The sequence below is a fragment of the Silene latifolia genome, chromosome X, assembly GCF_048544455.1.
Source record: "Silene latifolia isolate original U9 population chromosome X, ASM4854445v1, whole genome shotgun sequence".
In the NCBI taxonomy this organism is placed as follows: domain Eukaryota; kingdom Viridiplantae; phylum Streptophyta; class Magnoliopsida; order Caryophyllales; family Caryophyllaceae; genus Silene; species Silene latifolia.
In genome coordinates this window covers 117,363,466-117,384,143 of record NC_133537.1, presented here as the reverse complement: position 1 = coordinate 117,384,143, position 20,678 = coordinate 117,363,466, and the positions used below count along the sequence as shown (strand labels likewise).

Here is a 20,678-nt window from a genome sequence, read left to right as displayed (position 1 = left end):
CAATAACACAAGAGTAACATTAAAATAACACAATAATAACACTACATTAACAATGACTAACACCACAATAACACTATAGTAACACTACAATAACACTAAGCTAACAAAATGAGAAACTTAGCGATTGAGTAACATTATAGTAACACCACAATAACACTAGAGTAACACCACAATAACACAAGAGTGACACTAAAATAACACTAGGGCAACACCTGTGAGAAACTTAGTAATTGAATAACACTATGGTAACAGCACAATATCAATACACTAACACTAGAATAATACCACAATAACACAAGAATAACATAGCTGCCAAAAAAACACAAGAATAACACATAATGGTTTTCTAAAAAGCGACCAACACATCCCTTTGTTATTCTAACCATTGTTACTCGATTGTTACCACGTGTTAATGTATTGTTACTCTAATATTACCGTTATTCCACTATTGCTTTGTTGGCCCTTTCTCTGAATTATCACTACAATGTTACCAATAACAACTTTGCTACTCTTGTACGTGTTGGTCCATGTTACTCGATTCACTTTTATTTTTCCATTATTCTAATTCAATAGATTGAAGGGACATTTCTTCAAATTGGATCATTATAATCGTCTGCATTTCATCAATGTAGCTTACTATAGACAGCCCAATAGCCAAGACAAACAAAACAAATACGAGTACCAAACAATTAAAGCAATAAGCTTCAAAATAATCAAGTAATCCTCACAAGGATCACGTTCAAAATCACAAGCACCAACTTGGCTATGGAAATGCTAGAAACGAAGTACAGTTTACTATCATCTTGTTGCATCTTCCGAGCCTCTTCCGATTGTTTATTCTTTCAAATAGTGTGTCATTATAATCGTTATGTCCTAGATCGTCTCATGTCATGAAGCCTAATCCAATATATACCAGCATCTTCGAGTATAGCAGCGTCACACTTGATTTTTGACTTTCCCTTGAGGAGGCGGGCACCAACTCACGTTTTAATTGTCTCCTGCAGGTTTGGAATCAGACAACGAGCTACCTTTTCCATTGCATTCCAGAGCTTTAGTTGATAATGCATGATCCAAGAAACAACTAGCACTTTTGTATGCATTGTTAAGCACACGATTATTCTAATACAATGTTGCCATATAGCCCACAATATGGTAATCCCATATCCAACATCACCCCCCTGCAATTTAGACAGAATCCAGATAAGCCATGTTTTTCTAGTAAGTTTTTAACACAATGCACAATCATGTGTTCCATACCCCCAAAGACGTCATATTTGTCTAGGTAGTGAATAGCACATCAGAACGTGGGTGGTCGTTTTTAATTTGCCTACGCACACACACTACAGTCCTGAGATAATGCATCAGAAGAGTGACTCAAAAGTCGAGAGGGTTTTGGTTACAGCCCTCCACAATAACCGGTTTCACTCTTGGGCATACATACAAATCTCAAATCTTCTTCCAAATTCAGGAATCGTAGATTAATTAGGCATAAATAGCAAACAAAGACAATGACAAGTTAGGCATCGTACATTAATTAGGCTACCAAATCATTCAAAACTTTACTTATTGCTCCCTCCGTCCCGGTCAATTGTTGTCCTTTGGTTTTGACACAAAGACCAAGGAAAGATGAGAGGACCAATAACCAAATGACAAGCAGACCAAATTGAATGAGAATGATCAAATTACTCATCAAGTTCATTCTTAAAATAAAAAGGATAACAAATGACTGAGACACCCAAAAATGGAAAAGGACAACAAATGACCGGGACAGAGGGAGTAATTGATTACCTCAAGGAGCTCAAAATCAAATTAATCGTAACCCCGTAGTACCTCTCATCACGGAACTGCTGCTAGCATCGTAACACCGCACACAAGCCACAATCGCTTAGCCAGCATAAGGCGAGTGGCGAGCCAGTAGCATCAATGCGGCACTGAAACCACCAAACGTATCAACAACTCGTCCCTCTGCCTCCTCCCTCAATCCGACTACGAGGAACAACCACCACCGCTGTCGGATATGCTAATCTCCACCGCCGGATATCCGACATCATCGTTTCTCCATCTCCCCGCCGTTGTTATCGTTTCTCCATGTCCTCCCTCAAATCATCGTTTCTAATCTCTGCCAAATCATCGTTTCTCCATCTCCTCCCTCAACTCATTGAGTCGGTTGATGAGAAATTATCATCATCGCCGTTAACTTCGCCAATGATTTCGTCTCTCCTTGATCCGACCATTAAAACTAACACATGATTTGATTCAATTATTGGAGAACACTAGAATTTGAGAGAATTAATTTTTTGAATTTTGGTAAGAGATTGATGATGGAAATTTATGGATAGAGAGAGAGGAGTTGAAGAGGGATTTTTCAATGGGTTTTCAGTGACGGAGTATTGTTCGTTTTTTGTCCGTGGGTTGTGTTTGGTTTTTAATTTTATCTCAGCCCTCTATTTCCTCTAATCTAATGGTTGAGATTTTAAAGCACAAACTCACCATAAGAACTAAACTCACGAGATCCCGCCTCTCTCTCTCTCTCTCTCGTATATATATATATATATATATATATATATATATATATATATATATATATATATATATATATATGTATTTAAAACATAGTTCATTTGCTTCATAGTGTTGCTTCTTTGTTAATAGTGTAGTGCTTTGCTTAGATATGGGTCTCAATGTTTGCTTACCTTGAGGGTTGTATAATTCTGATGAGTGAATACGCGTAGACAAGCGTGGTTGTGACTGAGAGGATGTGAAAAGAGAGTGAATTGATGAGTTTGCGAGGATAAAGGGGTGCTAATAACGTGTAATGAATGAGTATTGTACCTTGAGAGTTATGAATGTGAAACATGTGTTTTATTGGAATCGATGTGAGTTTGTTCATTTTGTTTGGATTCGAGCCATGTAGGTAGGTAAGTGCATGATGTTGTGAAAGAGAGAGTTGTTGGATGAATGAGGATGTTATTGGGATAAATTGTGGAAATGGTTGTTAATGACTATATTGAATTCGATAAGGTGGTGAGGTAGGTATTGGGAATAAGGGAATCAACTTATTAGGAAGGAATCTTTTATGCTAAGTAGTAATGTTTCGCTATTAAGGAAGTATTATTTTGTGATTCAAGACTATTGATGTGATCTTGTGGATAGTTTATGTCGGAAATTCGGAGAACTAGAAAGTGACTTTAGCATACGTGAGGTGTCTTGGGTTGAGTAAGATGAGTACATGAGGTAATTTATGGATAATGAGTGATGTGTAATCAAGGTTGAGTATTTGTTGATGGTTTGGACGTATGGGTTGCCTGTTGAAGGATGTTATAATTGAACATGATGTGAGAATTATAGTTGACAAATAGTTGGGGTTTGAATTGTGGAATAATGAGAAATAAATTGAGGTACCTAAGGGTAAAATGAGGCGATATCATGGGTTGTTCATAGTCGTGGGAATATGTAAATTGAGTTCAAGGATTGATGAGAATTGAAAAGAAGGTAACTAGATGGAACTTGAGTTGATCAATTAGATTGGACGGTGAAAGATATCTAATAAAAGTCGTAGTAAGAAGTGAATGACGAGGTTATTTGAAAGCTAGTGTACACGTTTGATAGGGTAATTGATGGTTATGCTTTGAAAGTCGGTTTTCGGGGAACGGTAAATTATGTTGTTAAGCTAGTTGATCATCGAGGTTATATAGGGTAACAGTTTAATATAAGTATGCATGCACGACGAGAGAGAGTAGTTGGTGAGATTTTGGTCTAACGGTGATAGTATAGATGTTGCTTGTAAAGTTGCCTCCCAATCGTCGAGTGAAGCGCCCACGACGTACATTGTGATCTTGTCGTAGTGTCCATGTGAGGAGCTAGAATGATGGCCTTGGGCCAAGAGTTCGTCTATTAGCGTTGGTGTGATAAAATAGGAAAGTTTGGAACAAAGTTTGAGAAGGAAAACCTCATGCCCAGGTGACACTCAGCCGAGTGCACCATGTACTCGACCGAGTGGTCGCCTACTCGGCCGAGTGGCCTCCTACACTCGGTCGAGTGGCCTCCTACACTCGTCCGAGTGGCCTTCTTTGACCATTGTTTTGTCAATACTCGACCAAATATAGAGTGTATACCCTTATTTTTGTGATTATATTGGTTGGTTTGTGCCGGATGAACATGTTGACCCTATATGGGTAAGACCTTGTGAATTGTTTACGTTTTACCGTATTATGTGGCTTTTGATATCTAAGAGTGAAATTTAAATAAAATTTGTTAATTGACATGTGTTAATTGAAGTGATTTTATTGTGTATAAATAAGATAAAAATGCAAGTTATGTGTCACATAGTGGTCATTGCATGATAATGATTGTGGTCTTCTGTATAAGCGGAAGTGGTGATGATGGATGAGAACGGATAGGGAAGCACGTGTGTGATCACGTGGTGGATTTAATGTGGTATATGCATGGCATGATGTCCGGAAATGGGAATGTGGAATGTGGTTGAGTAACATTATAAGAATCTTCATTAGTTGATTGTTTCCTAGAGTCCGTATAGTTGGTGTTTTGATATGAATACATGTTAATGTATGAGGATTGACGTGATCTAGATATGTAATAACAATCGAGTTATACACCGTGATAGATACGTATGCTTATAACCGACTTGAGTTGTGAGTTAGTTATGGGATTATAGATTGGAATCGTGGGTTAGACTTGGCGCTTGAGCTTTGGGAGGCTCGTAGGGGTACCAGGAGAGAGACTTGTAGAGAGGTTTCTAGATTGGGATTATAGGAATGGCATAACACGATACGAGATTTGATAATGGATTTGTAATAGGTAAGAGAGTGATGCGTGCATTTTATATAGGTATTTTGTACTTCATTTTCACGCATTTCTATGCATTTTGTGTAGTGTTTAGCTACAAATGTCCCCCGAATTATCTACTTTGGTTTCTCTTGTATTTTTTACAGGTATGAACCGGAAAGGAGCATAATCAAGTCTAAAACATGTCCCTATGCATCCATTTAGGAAATGAGTTGAGTCGGAGCTTGGAAACTACTAATTCTGATGCGCAAAGAAGTAAGATAGCTAGGCGAGCAAAGGCAGAACTTCAAATTACTAATGCCTAGTTTGAGGAGCCATATCTAGAATGCTACACCTGATTTTCAGGTGATTACAATTGGATATGAAAGCTTGTCCTCTTAGCTTTCGAACGCCACTGGAAACGCTCTGTTTGCCCAAACAACGAAGAAATGGCAGCCATTTGAAATTCAGTGCGCGAAGCAGGAATTGTGCGCTGGAAAGTACTGGATCGAGTACTATTGTGTTCGATCGACTCCTTTTTCTACTCGATCGAAAGTGCCTTTTTAATAAGTGTTCGATCGAGTACCTAAAGTACTAGATCGAGAGGTTTTAGCTTGGATTTGTTTGATCGAGTGATATAAAAGTCCTCGATCGAGTATTTAGCTATTATACTCGGGACTTTTATTGTCTTTGTTTGATTTGTTTATGTTACATCTCTATTGTCTTTATACTATGTCTTCTCTTAGTTATTTCATGATTATTGTTATTGTTGTTAATCTCAAGAACATGAGTAGCTAATCTCCTTATGTTAGGATTAGGGAATCCATGGTAGGGTTGTGACGATGTAGCGAATAGACTAGACGATTTATATGTGAGAATCTGTCCCCATAGCAATATAACTATAACACCAATTTAGTTGAATGCATGCTTCTAAATTACTTTAATTTAGTTAAATTTACTCCTGGATCGGAAGATTGGTTTAAATAGACCTGCTATGAACAATAGACTACCCTGACGAGGACGTAAGTTAAGTTAGTGGAAATCTAGGATAGAAAGTGGACCGGAAGGACCTTTCCTGTATCCGTCTCACAGTAGATTGTCTAGGCTATTTGCAGCTGAGTCGATAGACTACCATGGTGAACCGAAATCCTGACATACCTCTTTTATCTGATCACTATTCTACTATTTTTCTGCTTTATTGCTCTTTCCTTATTTCTCTTACCTTTAATCTCCTGTAGTTTAGAAAACAAAACCTAAAACCCCCAATTGTGACTTATATAGACGGACTTTCAAATAGATACCTTGCCTCCCTGTGGAGATCGACCCTACTTATCACTAACTTCTGTTAGTATATTTAGGTATTTATTTTTGGTACAGAAACGACCATATCAAATTTTGGCACCGTTGCCGGGGAGGCAATTGGCCTATTTATCTGTTTATTTTCGTCTGTCCTCCGCCTCAAGGGATTTATTCCTTGAGGCAGTTTTTATCTTTTTCTTTCAGTGTTGTTTTGATAGGTCCTATAGGTCCTACCTAGACAGGATTCCAGGAGAAAGATCGTCAAAGGAAAGGCTTGAGTACCTTTGACCCTTCTACCAAGATGTCTAGTGTCTCCCGAATTATAGCACAGTTTGAAGCTCAGAATACAAGATCTGGCAAGCTGTGGAGTAGACAGTCTTGGAGTGGTTGACCTCAGCTCCATACTACGGCACAACAAGTGGTCCACTGTAAAAGATGTGGTACTGCGGGGCACGAAGCTGTCATTTGTCTAGCAGATGATGATGTAGTCTATGCGTTTAGGCGGCATAGACAGGCCAGTCATTCTTTTGCACATGTGCCGCCACATCCATTTCAGCAACGAGGCTACCAAGAGTCTCCATTTGTTTGGCCGCCGTCACAACAAACTCCTCCTCCTAATAAGCAGAAAGAAGAAATTGCTTAGTTGACGTCTATAGTGAAGTCACTTGCTCTTCAAGTGCAAGAAGTTATGCAGACTAAAGACGCCATTATCAAGTCACTTAAAGCTCAATTGGCTCAAGTATTGGCCGAGCAAATTTCTAGGCGACCTGAGACCGTCTGTGTTGTTCATGCCCGGACTGAAATTCCCTGCGAAGGGCCGGTTCTGCCTACTAATGTTGCAAACACTGTTCAAGAGGAAGGATACAATGCAGTCACGCCTGCCACTGTTAAAACACTCAATCGAGAGCTTTACTCTACTCGATCGAGTGAAATGCCTGAGGAAGTATTCGATCGAGAGGATGAAAGCTTTCGATCGAGCAATGAGGAAAACATGGCCTTCGATCGAGTGACACAAGTTGCTCGATCGAGTAAAATTGTTGAAGAAATGCCTCGATCGAGTTACTTAAGTGCTCGATCGAGTAATTTCTTTGTTGATAATAATAAATGGTCGTCTAAATTTATTTCGGACGATGATTATGCAATTAAGGTTAATTCCTTTGTTACTTCTTCTGCAGGTACTGATGGGTTGACAGACCCAGAAGATGGGCATCATGCGTTGACTTTGGAGACTGGAACAGTGTGGATTGATGACCCAGGCGGGGGAATGGACGAGGCTAGGCCGTACAAGAAGAAAGAGCGCAAGAGGGCCAAAAGTGGAGGCCAATACGCTGCGATAAGTTGCTGTTCTCCTGTTGATGCGATGATATGGAGGCCTAAAGTCAAGCTGATGGATGCTGAGGGAACCTCATTCAGTCAACAGCCTTATCGTGGGTCAGTGATTTACGTGGGTGGATGAAGAAAAGAAGGTCGAGCTGGGACCTATCTGAAACTAGCGCTACCGGGAGGCAACCCGGAGTTTAAATTTCTTTTTAGTTGATTTTCGAACATTTTAGTTTTGTTGCGTGCTTAATAATTGGTTTACAAACCATAGACTGTAAATAATTTTAGACTTTGTTTTTGTTGCCATTTGTGGTCTGCAGGTACCGCTCGATCGAGTGGTTTCTCTCCCTTCGATCGATCACTTTTGCAGCTTCTGTTCCTCGATCGAGCGCTATATCTTCTCGATCAAGTTTCCCTGCTTTGATTCGTTTCCTGTGACGCTGTTATGGAGCTTTTAGCGACCTCCCATCTTGCTGGCTGGTTTGGGGAGGTCCCTACTTCGCGTTATCTTGTAAGTTTTCCGCATCTACACTCTCTCTCCTTTTTAGTTTACATTTCCTTTCCCTGTTTTGGGTACAATGAGGGCATTGTACGATTTGGTTTGGGGAGGTTATGCATCCATATCTGTGTCTGCATCTTGTTTTTATTTGCATTTCTGTTATCACGTTTAATTTCTGTATGCATTGCTTGTTTATTTCCGTAAAAATCAAAATCCCATAAAAATTAAAAAAATTTCATAAATTAATAAAATATTCACGTTTATTTTTGCATATAGGTTGAGTCGGAGTGGTAGATTTCCGTGATGATACTGCACTGTAACTTGTCATTTCTACTTGAGCCTTGCACTCTATTGACAGTTATTAGCTGAGTCTTACGCATATCTACGAGTTTTTGTTCAAATTTAGCTGACTGTGTAGACTTGACCTGATCAATTGGCAACATACTTTATAATTTCTGAGATTTAGAGCCTTATAACTGGTGACATTCATGACCGGTTTACATAGGAATTGAGAGTAGTACTACATGCATAGCCTGTTCATCTTTTTGCACATTTATGACATTTGATTTCTTGTCAATTGCATACAATCGGGTTTGTGGTCGGTGTCACATGCAGGGAGACGCTTGCAAATTTCCCTTTCTTTCATTTTTTTCCACCCATTTAGCTCCACTTAAGCCAAATATAGCCTTTTTGACCTATTAGCTACACCCATAATTAAGCCTGCCTTGTCAAGCTAGTTTAGCGTGACTTTTGTGGTATCTTGATCCATGTTGTGAGTTTGGCTCGTTTGTTCATTTGATTGGAGTTGGTAGAAAAATGAGGAAGGGTGAGAAAATGAAAAAAAAACGTGAAAAAAAAAGAAAAAAAAGGAAAGCAACGTGTGAGGAATAAAAAAAAAGAAAAAAAAAGTTGCAAAAAAATTTGAAATCACACGTGAAACAGAAAGGAAAGAAAGAAAAAGTTTGAAAAGTTTTGAGTTTGGTTGAATAATAGAGACCGACTGTGCTTATTTTTATCTTGTGACGGTCTCACTCCTCCATTTTATTCCTATATTTTTGAGGAGATAGTATATTTGGTTAGTGAGTTATGTGCCATGAAGGTCACTTGTGCTTTATTTCGTAGTCAGTTGAGATTTGGATGGTCTTATATGGTCTTGTTTAGGAACTAGCTTGACGCTTTACCTTCACATTCCCATATTTTATTTTGCCTTTTCTCACCTGAACCTCACTTTCCTATAATTTTTGTAAGCCCTCGGCTGTGATGGACATTGTTGGTTGGAATGTATGTATAGTACTTGAATCGTCTATCATTTTTGTTGCATGCATGTTATGTAGGTCGCAGTTTAGGTGAGTGATTGTATTCTCTTTCTCTTTTACATACATATTCGCCCTTTGCTTCATGAGAGAAGAGTGATCCGTAAGAGTCCGATTTTGTCAGTCTTGCAAGGTCGATAGGTCAGCTTTATTTATGGACATCTTATAACTCGTTTGCGTATTGACTGCTGTGGCTTTGACTGTTGATTTTTGTTTACATTAAATTGGTTCGAGTAGACAGGTTATAGCCAACTCTGAGTTTTCATATCCGTTCCTTTAGTTTGCATTTAATTTGCTTGGGGACAAGCAAAGGTTTGATTTGGGGAGATTTGATGCGTGCATTTTATATAAGTATTTTGTACTTCATTTGCACGCATTTCTATGCATTTTGTGTAGTGTGTAGCTACAAATGTCTCCCGAATTGTCTAGTTTGGTTTCTCTTGTATTATTTACAGGTATGAACCGGAAAGGAGCATAATCAAGCCTAAAACATGTCCCTATGCATGCATTTAGGAGATGAGTTGAGTCGGAGCTTGGAAACTACTAGTTATGATGCACAAAGAAGTAAGATAGCTAGGCGAGTAAAGGAAGAACTTCAAATTACTGGTGCCTACTTTGAAGAGCCATATCTTGAGTTCTACAACATATTTTCAGGTGATCCTAATTGGAGATGAAATATTGTCCTCTTAGGTTTCTAACGCCACCAGAAACGCTCTGTTTGCCCAAGTAACGCAGAAATGGCAGCCGTTTGATGTTCAGTGCGCGAAGCAGGAATTGTGCGCTGGAAAGTACTCGATCGAGTACTATTGTGTTCGATCGACTCCTTTTTCTACTTGATCAAAAGTGCCTTTTTAATAAGTGTTGGATCGAGTACCTAAAGTACTTGATCGAGAGGTTTTAGCTTGGATTTTTTCGATCGAGTAATATAAAAGTCCTCGATCGAGTATTTAGCTATTATACTCGGGATTTTTATCCCGTGATGGGTTTAGTTTTGTTAATTTTCACTCCCCTTTATAAGGGAGTCGTCATTAGGTCTTAATGACACTTTTTCATACTCTACTTTTCTCTAATTACTGATGAACCTTTCTCTGCCTCTTTTCTCTCCGGATTCAATCTTGTAACCTTTCTCTTCCTTTAATCTCAATCTCTTTGCTCTTAATTATTGCTCTTTCATCTTATTGTCTTTGTTTGATTTCTTTATGTTACATCTCTATTGTCTTTCTACTATGTCTTCTCTAAGTTATTTCATGATTATTGTTATTGTTGTTAATCTAAAGAACATGAGTAGCTAATCTCCTTATGTTAGGATTAGGTAATCCATGGTAGGATTGTGACGATGTAGCGAATAGACTAGACGATTTATTTATGAGAATATGTCCCCATAACAATATAACTATAACACCAATTTAGTTGAATGCATGCTTCTAAATTACTTTAATTTAGTTAAATTTACTCCTGGATCGGAAGATTGGTTTAAATAGACCTGCTATGAACAGTAGACTACCCTGACGAGGACGGAAGTTAAATTAGTGGAAATCTAGGATAGAAAGTGGACCCGAAGGACCTTTCCTGTATCCGTCTCACAGTAGATTGTCTAGGCTATTTGCAGCTGAGTCGATAGACTACCATGGTGAACCGAAATCCTGACATACCTCTTTTATCTGATCACTTGTCTACCATTTTTCTGCTTTATTGCTCTTTCCTTATTTCTCTTACCTTTAATCTCATGTAGTTTACAAAACAAAACCTAAAACCCCCAATTGTGACTTAGATAGACGGACTTTCAGATAGATACCTTGCCTCCCTGTGGAGATCGACCCTACTTATCACTAGCTTCTGTTAGTATATTTAGGTATTTATTTTTGGTACAGAAACGACCGTATCAGAGAGTGTGCTGAACCTAAAACATAGTCATTTGTGGAATTTAGTAACGAGCGTATGAGACCGTAGTTTGAGGATTGATAGTCGAAGTTCGGGACAAAGTTCTCTTTTAGGGGGAGTAGATGTAATAATTCGGGAATTCAGGAAAGAGAAAGTACAGAATGTGAGCAAGTAGTGAGAATTGAGTGAAGAACTTTGGATGAGTGTGATGTTTAGAAAGAGCGTATACGGGTGATAGACTTGTGAGGTGCGAGAGAATGCGTGAGATTTTGGAAAGGAGAGAGTGAGGTGAACTTCCGGAACGAAGTTCTTTTTAAGGAGAGAAGATTGTAATACTCCGTATTTAATAATTATATAATAATAATATTTTATCACATTTATACGAATTATGTTGAGACGGAATAATAAAATAATAATTATTATTATGAGATGGTAATGATAATAATAATAATAGTAATAATAATAATAATAATAAGTTGTAATGATAATAATAATACGATATACTATTCGTGTATTATATACGTATACCACACTCACCTTATATATACCCTACCTGATCCACCCCAACCCTTATCCTTTTGTAATCTCAACACAATCCACATTTAAGAGAGAAAAGATGAGGGAAGAGAGAAAGAGAGGAGATTTGGAGATTTGTCCCTCCGCCTCAAGATCGTAAGGTAATACCGTCTTAAACTAACATTTATATTAATTTATTTATAAGATCGACCCGCCCCGACCTCGACCAACCTTGACCCGTCATTTGACCACCCGTTTGACCGTCCAAAAACGTGTTGACCGAATAGATCTAGGGCACGTTTTTGGTTTGTAAGATTCGATTTTTAGACGGGTTTTTACCCCTTAATTCGTGACCGACCTGGGCTGAATTTGGGGCGGTTGGGTCATGAGCTGAGTGAGGAGTCTAGTGGTGGTCTTAGGTGGCAGAATGGGTGGTGGGTGGTGGTCGAAATTGGGCTGCAAAAGGGGGGAGCTCGGGTGGTCGTTTATGCGGGTTTGTTGCTACTATTGTCCGCTTTGTGGTGGCCGTGTGGTGGTCTGGTGGTGGCCGGTTGGTCTCAGATGGTGGTCGTGACCACCGTTGTAACACCCCCATACTCCAAGTGCCTTACTAGGACCACTTGAGCATGGGAATGCTACCATCTCGGTTACTCGAGGCAATGAATATCAAATAGAGCATAACGAAACATACTTTAATAATTAAGTTTAAAGCGATACAAGTTCAAATCCCAAAACTGATAAAGTAAAATACAAATGTTCCTCAATCTGTCAAACCAAATAAAACTATATAAAAGAATGTTCGACACAGCGGAAGACTTCTAAGCAGCAAGAGATGACTCAACCCAGCTATCCCATGCGCATCAACTCATACCTGCTCAATAACTGCTCACCATCCCCGAATGGATCACCACAGTTTTTAAAACAATTTAAAGGGGGTCAGTACTGATTACACAAAACAACACAACTGCAATAAAACAATACTACAATCCAATCCTGCCAAACCAATTCCATCACATCACCTCACACCTGACTACACACTAAAGTGTGTAGTCCTCCCAGAATACTCATCGCAACAAGTATTCCACACCGCCAGTGGGGGACCGCAGCCGTTCCCACCTAAGCCCCGCTCATCTCATCCGAGCGATAAACCCAAGTTCCTAAATGTGCACATCCCTTCTGTGGCGGGTTCCACAGAAGGCGAATCAAGGGCGTGAAGCCACTACCGCAAGTGACGCCACTCAGCCGAGGACGCACCTCGCAAACCACATACAATTATACAACAATCACATTATACTATCAACAATCACCAATTCCAAATACAATGCCAATATGATATACAACAACAACAAACAACCACCAACACATCATGTAATCAATACTGAGTAGGGAAAAACCTACCCGGAATAGCAATCACACGAGACCGTCACAGCAGCTAATCAGAACTTTTCCTCTACGAATCTTCCTCCTATAGCACATAATCACATAATTACCATCTACTCATCATAATACACCCAAATCCCCCAATCCTACCCAATTAGGGTTTTAAGCAAACTTATTAAATCATTATAAAAATTATACAAGAAGCTTACCCTCGACACAACGATCACAACGACGTAAAGAACAAGACAATCCGACTATCCTAGCCTTGGAATTTGCTAATAATGCGAGAGATGCGATCTACGTAACTCTTCTCTTTTCTTTGAAAGCTTTAAGAAGATGAAAAAGTGATTAAGAATAGTGATGGAAACCCTTTTAAATTAATCTCGTATTATTAACAAAACCCGGCTAAACAACCCGTAATACGCACTTACTCGATCGTGTAAGTGACTTACTCGATCGAGTGTCACACATACTCGATCGAGTACCCATCAGGTCAGCTACTGGTTTTTGCGTAAAAAGATACTTACTCGACAGAGTAAGCCCCACTCGATGGAGTACTCATAGACATAGAAAACCATAGTATTACAGTCTTCCCTCCTTAAAAAGAACTTCGTCCCCGTAGTTCAACCCATAGACAAAAATAAAACATACTATCACAACAACATTACCAAAACTCAAAATAAAACTCAAAAACACAACTCCCAAACAACACTCAAACCGACTCAAAGCAACTACTAACTGTACTAAAACAAACATAAAACATACTAAAACCTTATGCGACCATCTCCTACCCCCCTAAAAGAAACATGGTTACGTCCCCGTAACCACACATACCTGATAAAAAAGAGATGGATACCGCTCCCTCAAAGCCTCCTCCGCCTCCCAAGTAGCCTCCTCAACCTCATGGTTAGACCAAAGAACCTTAAGCAACACTGTTTCCCCATTTCTAGTTTTGCGAACCTTACGATCAAGAATCTGTTTTGGCACCTCAAGATAAGATAAGGACTCATCCAACTCTATGTTCTTCACCTCTAACACATGTGAAGGATCGCTGACATACTTCCACAACTGAGACATATGAAACACGTTATGCACTCTATCCAAAGCAGCTGGCAACACTAACCTGTAAGCAACTTCACCCATAGGATCCAAAATCTCATATGGTCCGATAAACTTTTGGCTCAGCTTCCCTTTCTTACCAAACCTCATGACCCAACGCATAGGAGACACTTTCAACAGGACCTTGTCCCCAACCTGAAACTCTATGTCACGACGGTGTAAATCTGCATAGCTCTTTTGTCGATCCTAGGCCGCTTTCATCTTTTGTCTAATCAGCTTAACCTGTTCTACCATCTTCTGCACCATCTGTGGTCCTAAAACCACTGCCTTAGCTCTATCATCCCAACAAATCGAACTCCTACACCTCTTTCCATACAAAGCCTCAAATGGTGCCATCCCAATACTCGTGTGATAGCTATTGTTATAAGAAAACTCAATCAAATTCAATCGCTCTTTCCAGCTACCACCAAAATCCATAACACAAGCTCGCAATATATCCTCCAAGGTCTTGATGGTTCTCTCTATCTAGCCATCTATCGTAGGATGAAATGCAGTACTCATCTTCAAAGTAGTTCCCATCAACTCCTGCAACTCTTTCCAAAACCGTGATATGAACCTCGCATCTCTATCTGACACTATATCCTTAGGCACCCCATGCAAACGAACCACATACTTCCTATAAGCCAAAGCTAACTGTATCTTGGTCCAAGTATCTTTCATCAGCACAAAGTGAGCTGACTTAGTCAGACAGTCAACTAACACCCATATCATGTTGTTACCCTATTGACTCCTCGGCAAACCCACTATAAAATCCATAGAGATAGACTCCCATTTCCACTCAGGTACCTCAAGAGACTGAATCTTACCTTGTGGTCGTCGCTGCTATCCCTTAACCCTCTGACATGTCAAACATCGAGCCACGAACTCAGCTATTTCCTTCTTCATCCCAGGCCACCAGAAAGTCTTCTTCAAATCTTTATATAACTTGTCACCGCCTGGATGTACCGAATATGGTGTCCAATGAGCCTCTGTCATGATCACCTTTTTCAATTCCTCATCACTAGGAACACACCACCTACCATAAAATCTCACACTGCCATCTGTATGAATAGAGAATCGAGACACTGTCCCTTTCTCTACTCCAACTCTCCACTCCTCAATCTTAGGATCCAAAACCTGTTTCCTGCGAATATCATCATAACGATCTGGCTCCACTGTCAAGTCCCCTCTAGCATCCCCTTTCTGTATTATACGGATCCCCATCTTGCCCACCTCATCTCTCAACCTCATCAAAGACATAGTTGTGCAAAGAGAATGCACACTCTTCCGGCTCAACGCATCTGCAACCACATTAGCCTTCCCTTCATGGTATATTATATCCATGTCATAGTCCCCAATCAGCTCCATCCACCTCCTCTGTCTCATGTTCAACTCGTTTTGAGTGAAGATGTACTTGAGACTCTTGTGATCTGAAAACACCTTAAAGGTCGCCCCATAAAGATAGTGCCTCCAAATCTTGAGAGCAAACACAACTGCACCCAACTCCAGATCATGTGTCGGGTAGTTCTCCTCATAAGGCTTTAATTGCCTAGAAGCATAGGCAATCACTTTCCCGTTCTGCATCAACACGCATCCCAACCCGTTCTTTAAAGCATCTGTATATACCTCAAAGTTCTCACACCCTTCAGGTAATACTAAGATTCGAGCTGTGGTCAAACGCTCCTTTAATGTTTGGAAGTCGTCTCACAACTTTCATCCCAACGAAACTTGTTCTCTTTCCACATCAACGTTGTCATAGGCCTGGCTATCTTGGAAAAGTCTTTCACGAACCGACGATAGTACCCCGCCAAACCCAAGAAACTCCTGATCTCTGCTACATTTTCGGTACTTCCCACCGAGTAACTGCCTCTATCTTAGCCGGATCCACAGCTACACCCTTCTTTAAAATCACATGCCCCAAAAAAGAAACTTCCTCAAGCCAAAACTCACACTTAGACAACTTTGCATACAGCTGATTGTCTCGCAAAGTCTGCAACACCAACCTCAAATGCTCCTCATGGTCCTCCTTGCTCTTAGAATAGACTAATATATCATCGGTAAAGACCACCACAAACCGATCCAAAAACTGACTGAAGACCCAGTTCATCATGTCCATACACACTGCAGGTGCGTTAGACAACCCAAACGACATCACAACATACTCATAGTGACCATACCTCGATGTAAAAGCCGTCTTTGGTATGTCCTCATCCCCAATATTCACCTAATGGTAACCCGACCTCAAATCAATCTTAGAAAATATTGCTGCCCCGTTCCACTGATCAAACAAATCATCTATCATTGGCAAAGGATACATGTTCTTCACGGTAACCCTGTTCAGCTCTCTGTAGTCGATACACAATCTCAAACTCCCATCTTTCTTTTTCACAAACAAGACTGATGCTCCCCACGGTGATACACTAGGTCTAATGTATCCCCTCTCAATCAAATCATCCATCTGTTTCTTCAGCTCCTCCAACTCCTTAGGACCCATTCGGTACGGGGACTTAGAGATTGGTACACTGAAATCTATCTCCCTCTTCGGTGGCAAACCCAGTATCTCCTCCGGAAAGATATCTGGAAACTCCCCCACCACTGGTATCTACTCAACTGTCGGACTCACCATACTATGATCTCTCACATGGCATAAGATCAACAGACACCCCTTCCTCATATAAGACTTCAAGGTCACTGCTTCAATCAAGTTAACTTTGGGTTTGACAACAAACCCATGATAATACAAACTAACTCCCTTAGGACCTCTCAAAGAGACTCTCTTTTGATGACAGTCTATTCTAGCCTTGTACTTACCCAACCAGTCCATACCAACTATAATCTCCAAACCATCCAAGGGAAACTCTAACAAGTCCACTGGTAGGTCAACCTGCCCAACTATCATAGATACACTCTTATACAACCTCCAACAAGATACAGACTCACCCGACAGTATAAAAACTTCATGTTTTACAGACTCATACTCTCTCAAACCCAAAAGCTTAGCATGACTCGATGATACAAACGACTGTGACGCTCCCGAATCAAACAAAACAAAGGTAAAGACTCCATTAACAAGAAAAGTACTTGTGATAACGTGAGCATCCTCCTCAGCTGCTTTCTTCTCCATCATAAACAGCATACCACTGGTCTTCTGTCCACCTCCCTGGACAGTACTAGGAGAAGTAGATGGCTTAGCAGCCGACCCCTGGTTGTTGTTCGTCGCTGGTCTCTAATATGAATTACCGCCATTGCGGTTAGTCCCACCATTGTTGTTTTGACCACCCTGATTATTCCACGACCCAGCCGGCTGGTTACTAGCATAACTCTGGGACGGACCCTGAGAGAAACTCCCTCGTGACTGCCTCTGAAAACCCCTGCCCGCTGCACTGGTACACTCATGTCTCTTCTGGCCCACACCGCCACAGTTAAAACAAGACAAACCCCGGCTGCTGCTACCACCACCACGGCCACGCCCGTAAGAAGCTCCACCACTAAACCCTGACCCCGAAGAGTAAGCTCACCTGGTTATGGCCTCCCCTCTTGTAACTTGACTGACCACAACCCTCACTCCCAGCCTTCCTCTTCTCAGAAGCTATATCTCTGTTCTCCTTAGCCATCTCAACCAACCTCTCAGCTCTCCCAGCATGCTCATACACCTCCTTAACATCAGTAAGGACTCATACCAGCAACTTCTCCATAATCTTGGGTGTCAACCCCTTCTCAAACCTCAATGCCAAATTCTCTTGGTTCAGCCCCATATCCTTTGCATATCTAGACTTCTCGTTGAGCTTGTGATAATACTCAGCAACTGTCATATCAGAAGTCATCTTGAAGTCATCAAACTCCTCTCTCAACTTACTATGCATATGTTCCGGCACAAACTCGCGTCTCATAGCCTTCTTAAACTCACCCCAAGATATAGCAGATAACCCCTGTCTCACATACAAGTCCAAGGCACTCTCCCTAACCTTGTCCCACCACTTTCCAGCCACATCCCACAAGTAGAACGCAGCTTGTTCCACTCTGAAATCCTCTGGGTAATGAACCACATTCAGAATGTTTTCCATCTCTCTATGTTAATTATCAAGCAGAATTGGCGCACCCGTGCCCAAGTACTCCTTTGGGTTAAACCTCGCTATGTTTTTACTCATCTCGGCGAAGTCCACACCCGCCTCTTTATCTTTCCTTAACTTCTTTAGAGCATCCGTGAGAGCATCTTGGTGCTCTAACATCTTAACTATCTCATCAACGCTCATGTTTTCAGCCCTAGCATACAACGCGGTTCTCTTTGGCGGTATCTTGAAACTATATAAGAAAAGGTAAACATAAACACACATCCCATATCTCAAACATGTATATGATCTGTGCAGAACCTACTCGATCGAGTACCACAACCCACTCGATCGAGTTGAGGCCACTCGATCTAGTTGCCCACTTACTCGATCGAGTGCCTCGACTCCAAAACCTGGCCAGAAAGCATCCAAAATCGTACTCGATCGAGCCACAACCTTACTCGATCGAGCTGACCCCACTCGATCGAGTGCCCCAACCTACTCGATCGAGTGCCCAAAAATAGTACACTGTCCAGAAACGTAAAACAACCCACTCGATCGAGTCACTCACCTACTCGATCGAGTGTCCCCCACTCGATCGAGTCATGCTGACTCGTATACTACCCGCATGCGTATCTCAACACTTCCAACCAACTATGTTTATATACAAAACGACAAACATACATACTTTATATATACATATCACAAAAAACATCCTACTCCATATGTTTCTAACAATGCCACGTTATAAAACATTCATTATACAATTCCCGCTATACAATCATCATACACATTCATACTACTCATCGTCTTTCACCATCACATTCTCCATTCTCCACACGCATTCATCCACCAATTCACATTCTATATACACATGCAACATACTTAGACAAACACATAACGTTCCAATGGCACACCCCATTGTGACCGGTTCAAAGTTGTAGGGTGAGATCGCGACTTTAGGACGTCTCCCAAGTCTTTGCATTAGCTCCTAACAACTCCTACCCGAGTTCATTTTATTTTAACTCCCTAAGTTCATTGGGTTCATTAGTTACAGGTTCCAAAATCGTCGCTCTGATACTGTGGACACGGGGGGCCCACGGGGGCGCTTGGGAGAGAAGAGAAACAAGCGTTTGCATTTGTGTTGGAGTCGCCACCAATTTTTATGGGAAATTGGAACTGTTCGAATACGTCGCGTCATGTCAAGACACAAAGTAGAGACATGAACACTAAGCAATCGTTACCCTTAGCATTCTATGTCTAGAATGACTCTCGTGGATGCCAATGAACATGGGTGTTCACGGAGATCTGGAGTAAGGGGTGAGGGTACGTATTAGGAATCTCTTTTGATCGAACACCTAATCCCGCCCGCCTCGATAGCGGCCTCTACTAATGATTAGGGAAGTTATTCGTACTCGATATATCGTCGATTATATGCATGCAATGCAACATCCAAGTTTTAATCCTAGCATGTGAGAATTAATACTAAGTCGGTTGACAATTAATTTAGCATACAATTAAGGTCGAAGTAGGATTTAATGCCCAATTACATGTGAGAACATTCAAATGATACAAGAAATACAATGATAATTGCAATAAAAGAAAATTACAATAATGAAAATTACAATAATTACATTGGATTAGGCGATTTATGTCGAAAATATCTTTAAAACGGATAATTTGAGAAAAAGAATAAAAGAATAAAATTACGAACAGATCAGAAGGTGATAACACGAATAATAGTTAATTATACGTAAGCCAATTAAACTAGGTCAGGCAGAAAGGGAGTTCGGGACGAGCTCAACTGAACAGCGCAGAGATCGCCCTCGGAAGAGGCGCATCGATGATCTGCGTCTGTTCCAAGGGTGAGTTCTCGGTCGTGGCCGAATCGCAAATCGTTAATGTTCGTGGGTTGATTTAATGATTGATTAATAATATTTACTCGGATGAAAGTGATTATCAGGTTAATTACATATGATTGATGGTCATGAAACAATAAAACATGAATGAGACGGAAATAAGACGGATTAATTACATGATTAATGATTGATTAGTGACATAGGTGAATGAAATAAACTAAACATGACAAATTAATAACGAATTAATGATGAACATGCGATACATATGACAAAAGACAGATTAAAATATATCAAAGACGAATTCCAGAAACTCAATATGAACAAATCGAACTTCTACAACCCGGATTGAATTTAATGACGAAAAACCGCAAATATGAGATTATAAGGGATTTAAGTCGGATTTAAATGATGAATTAAACATGTGAACGAACGATAATTAATATACATGTGAAATATCAGACTATTATGACGAAGAATTAAAGAACAAACAAATAAAAAAACAAACAACGAACGAGTTTACAGAGGACGAAGGAAGAAGAAAGGAAGCGAGAATCGCGCGGCCCTCACGAAGAGGCGCAGCAGTTGCTGCGTCCTTTCTCGACGGTTAGTCTTCTGGAAATCCGTAAAAAACAGGTTTTAAAGCATGGTTTAGAAATCGGTTTTAACGAGGTATTTTCGA

At 40.4% G+C, this 20,678-nt stretch overlaps 1 long non-coding RNA gene across 1 annotated transcript; it reads right to left on the bottom strand.

The window, feature by feature from the left end:
• Positions 1-573: 573 nt before the first annotated feature.
• On the bottom strand, positions 574-2,509 carry LOC141623559 (uncharacterized). The gene is made up of 2 exons (XR_012533450.1): positions 1,789-2,509; positions 574-1,178 (listed from the first exon to the last, which is right to left on the bottom strand). It is a non-coding gene; the product is annotated as an uncharacterized LOC141623559 (long non-coding RNA).
• Between the last annotated feature and the right edge of the window lie 18,169 nt (positions 2,510-20,678).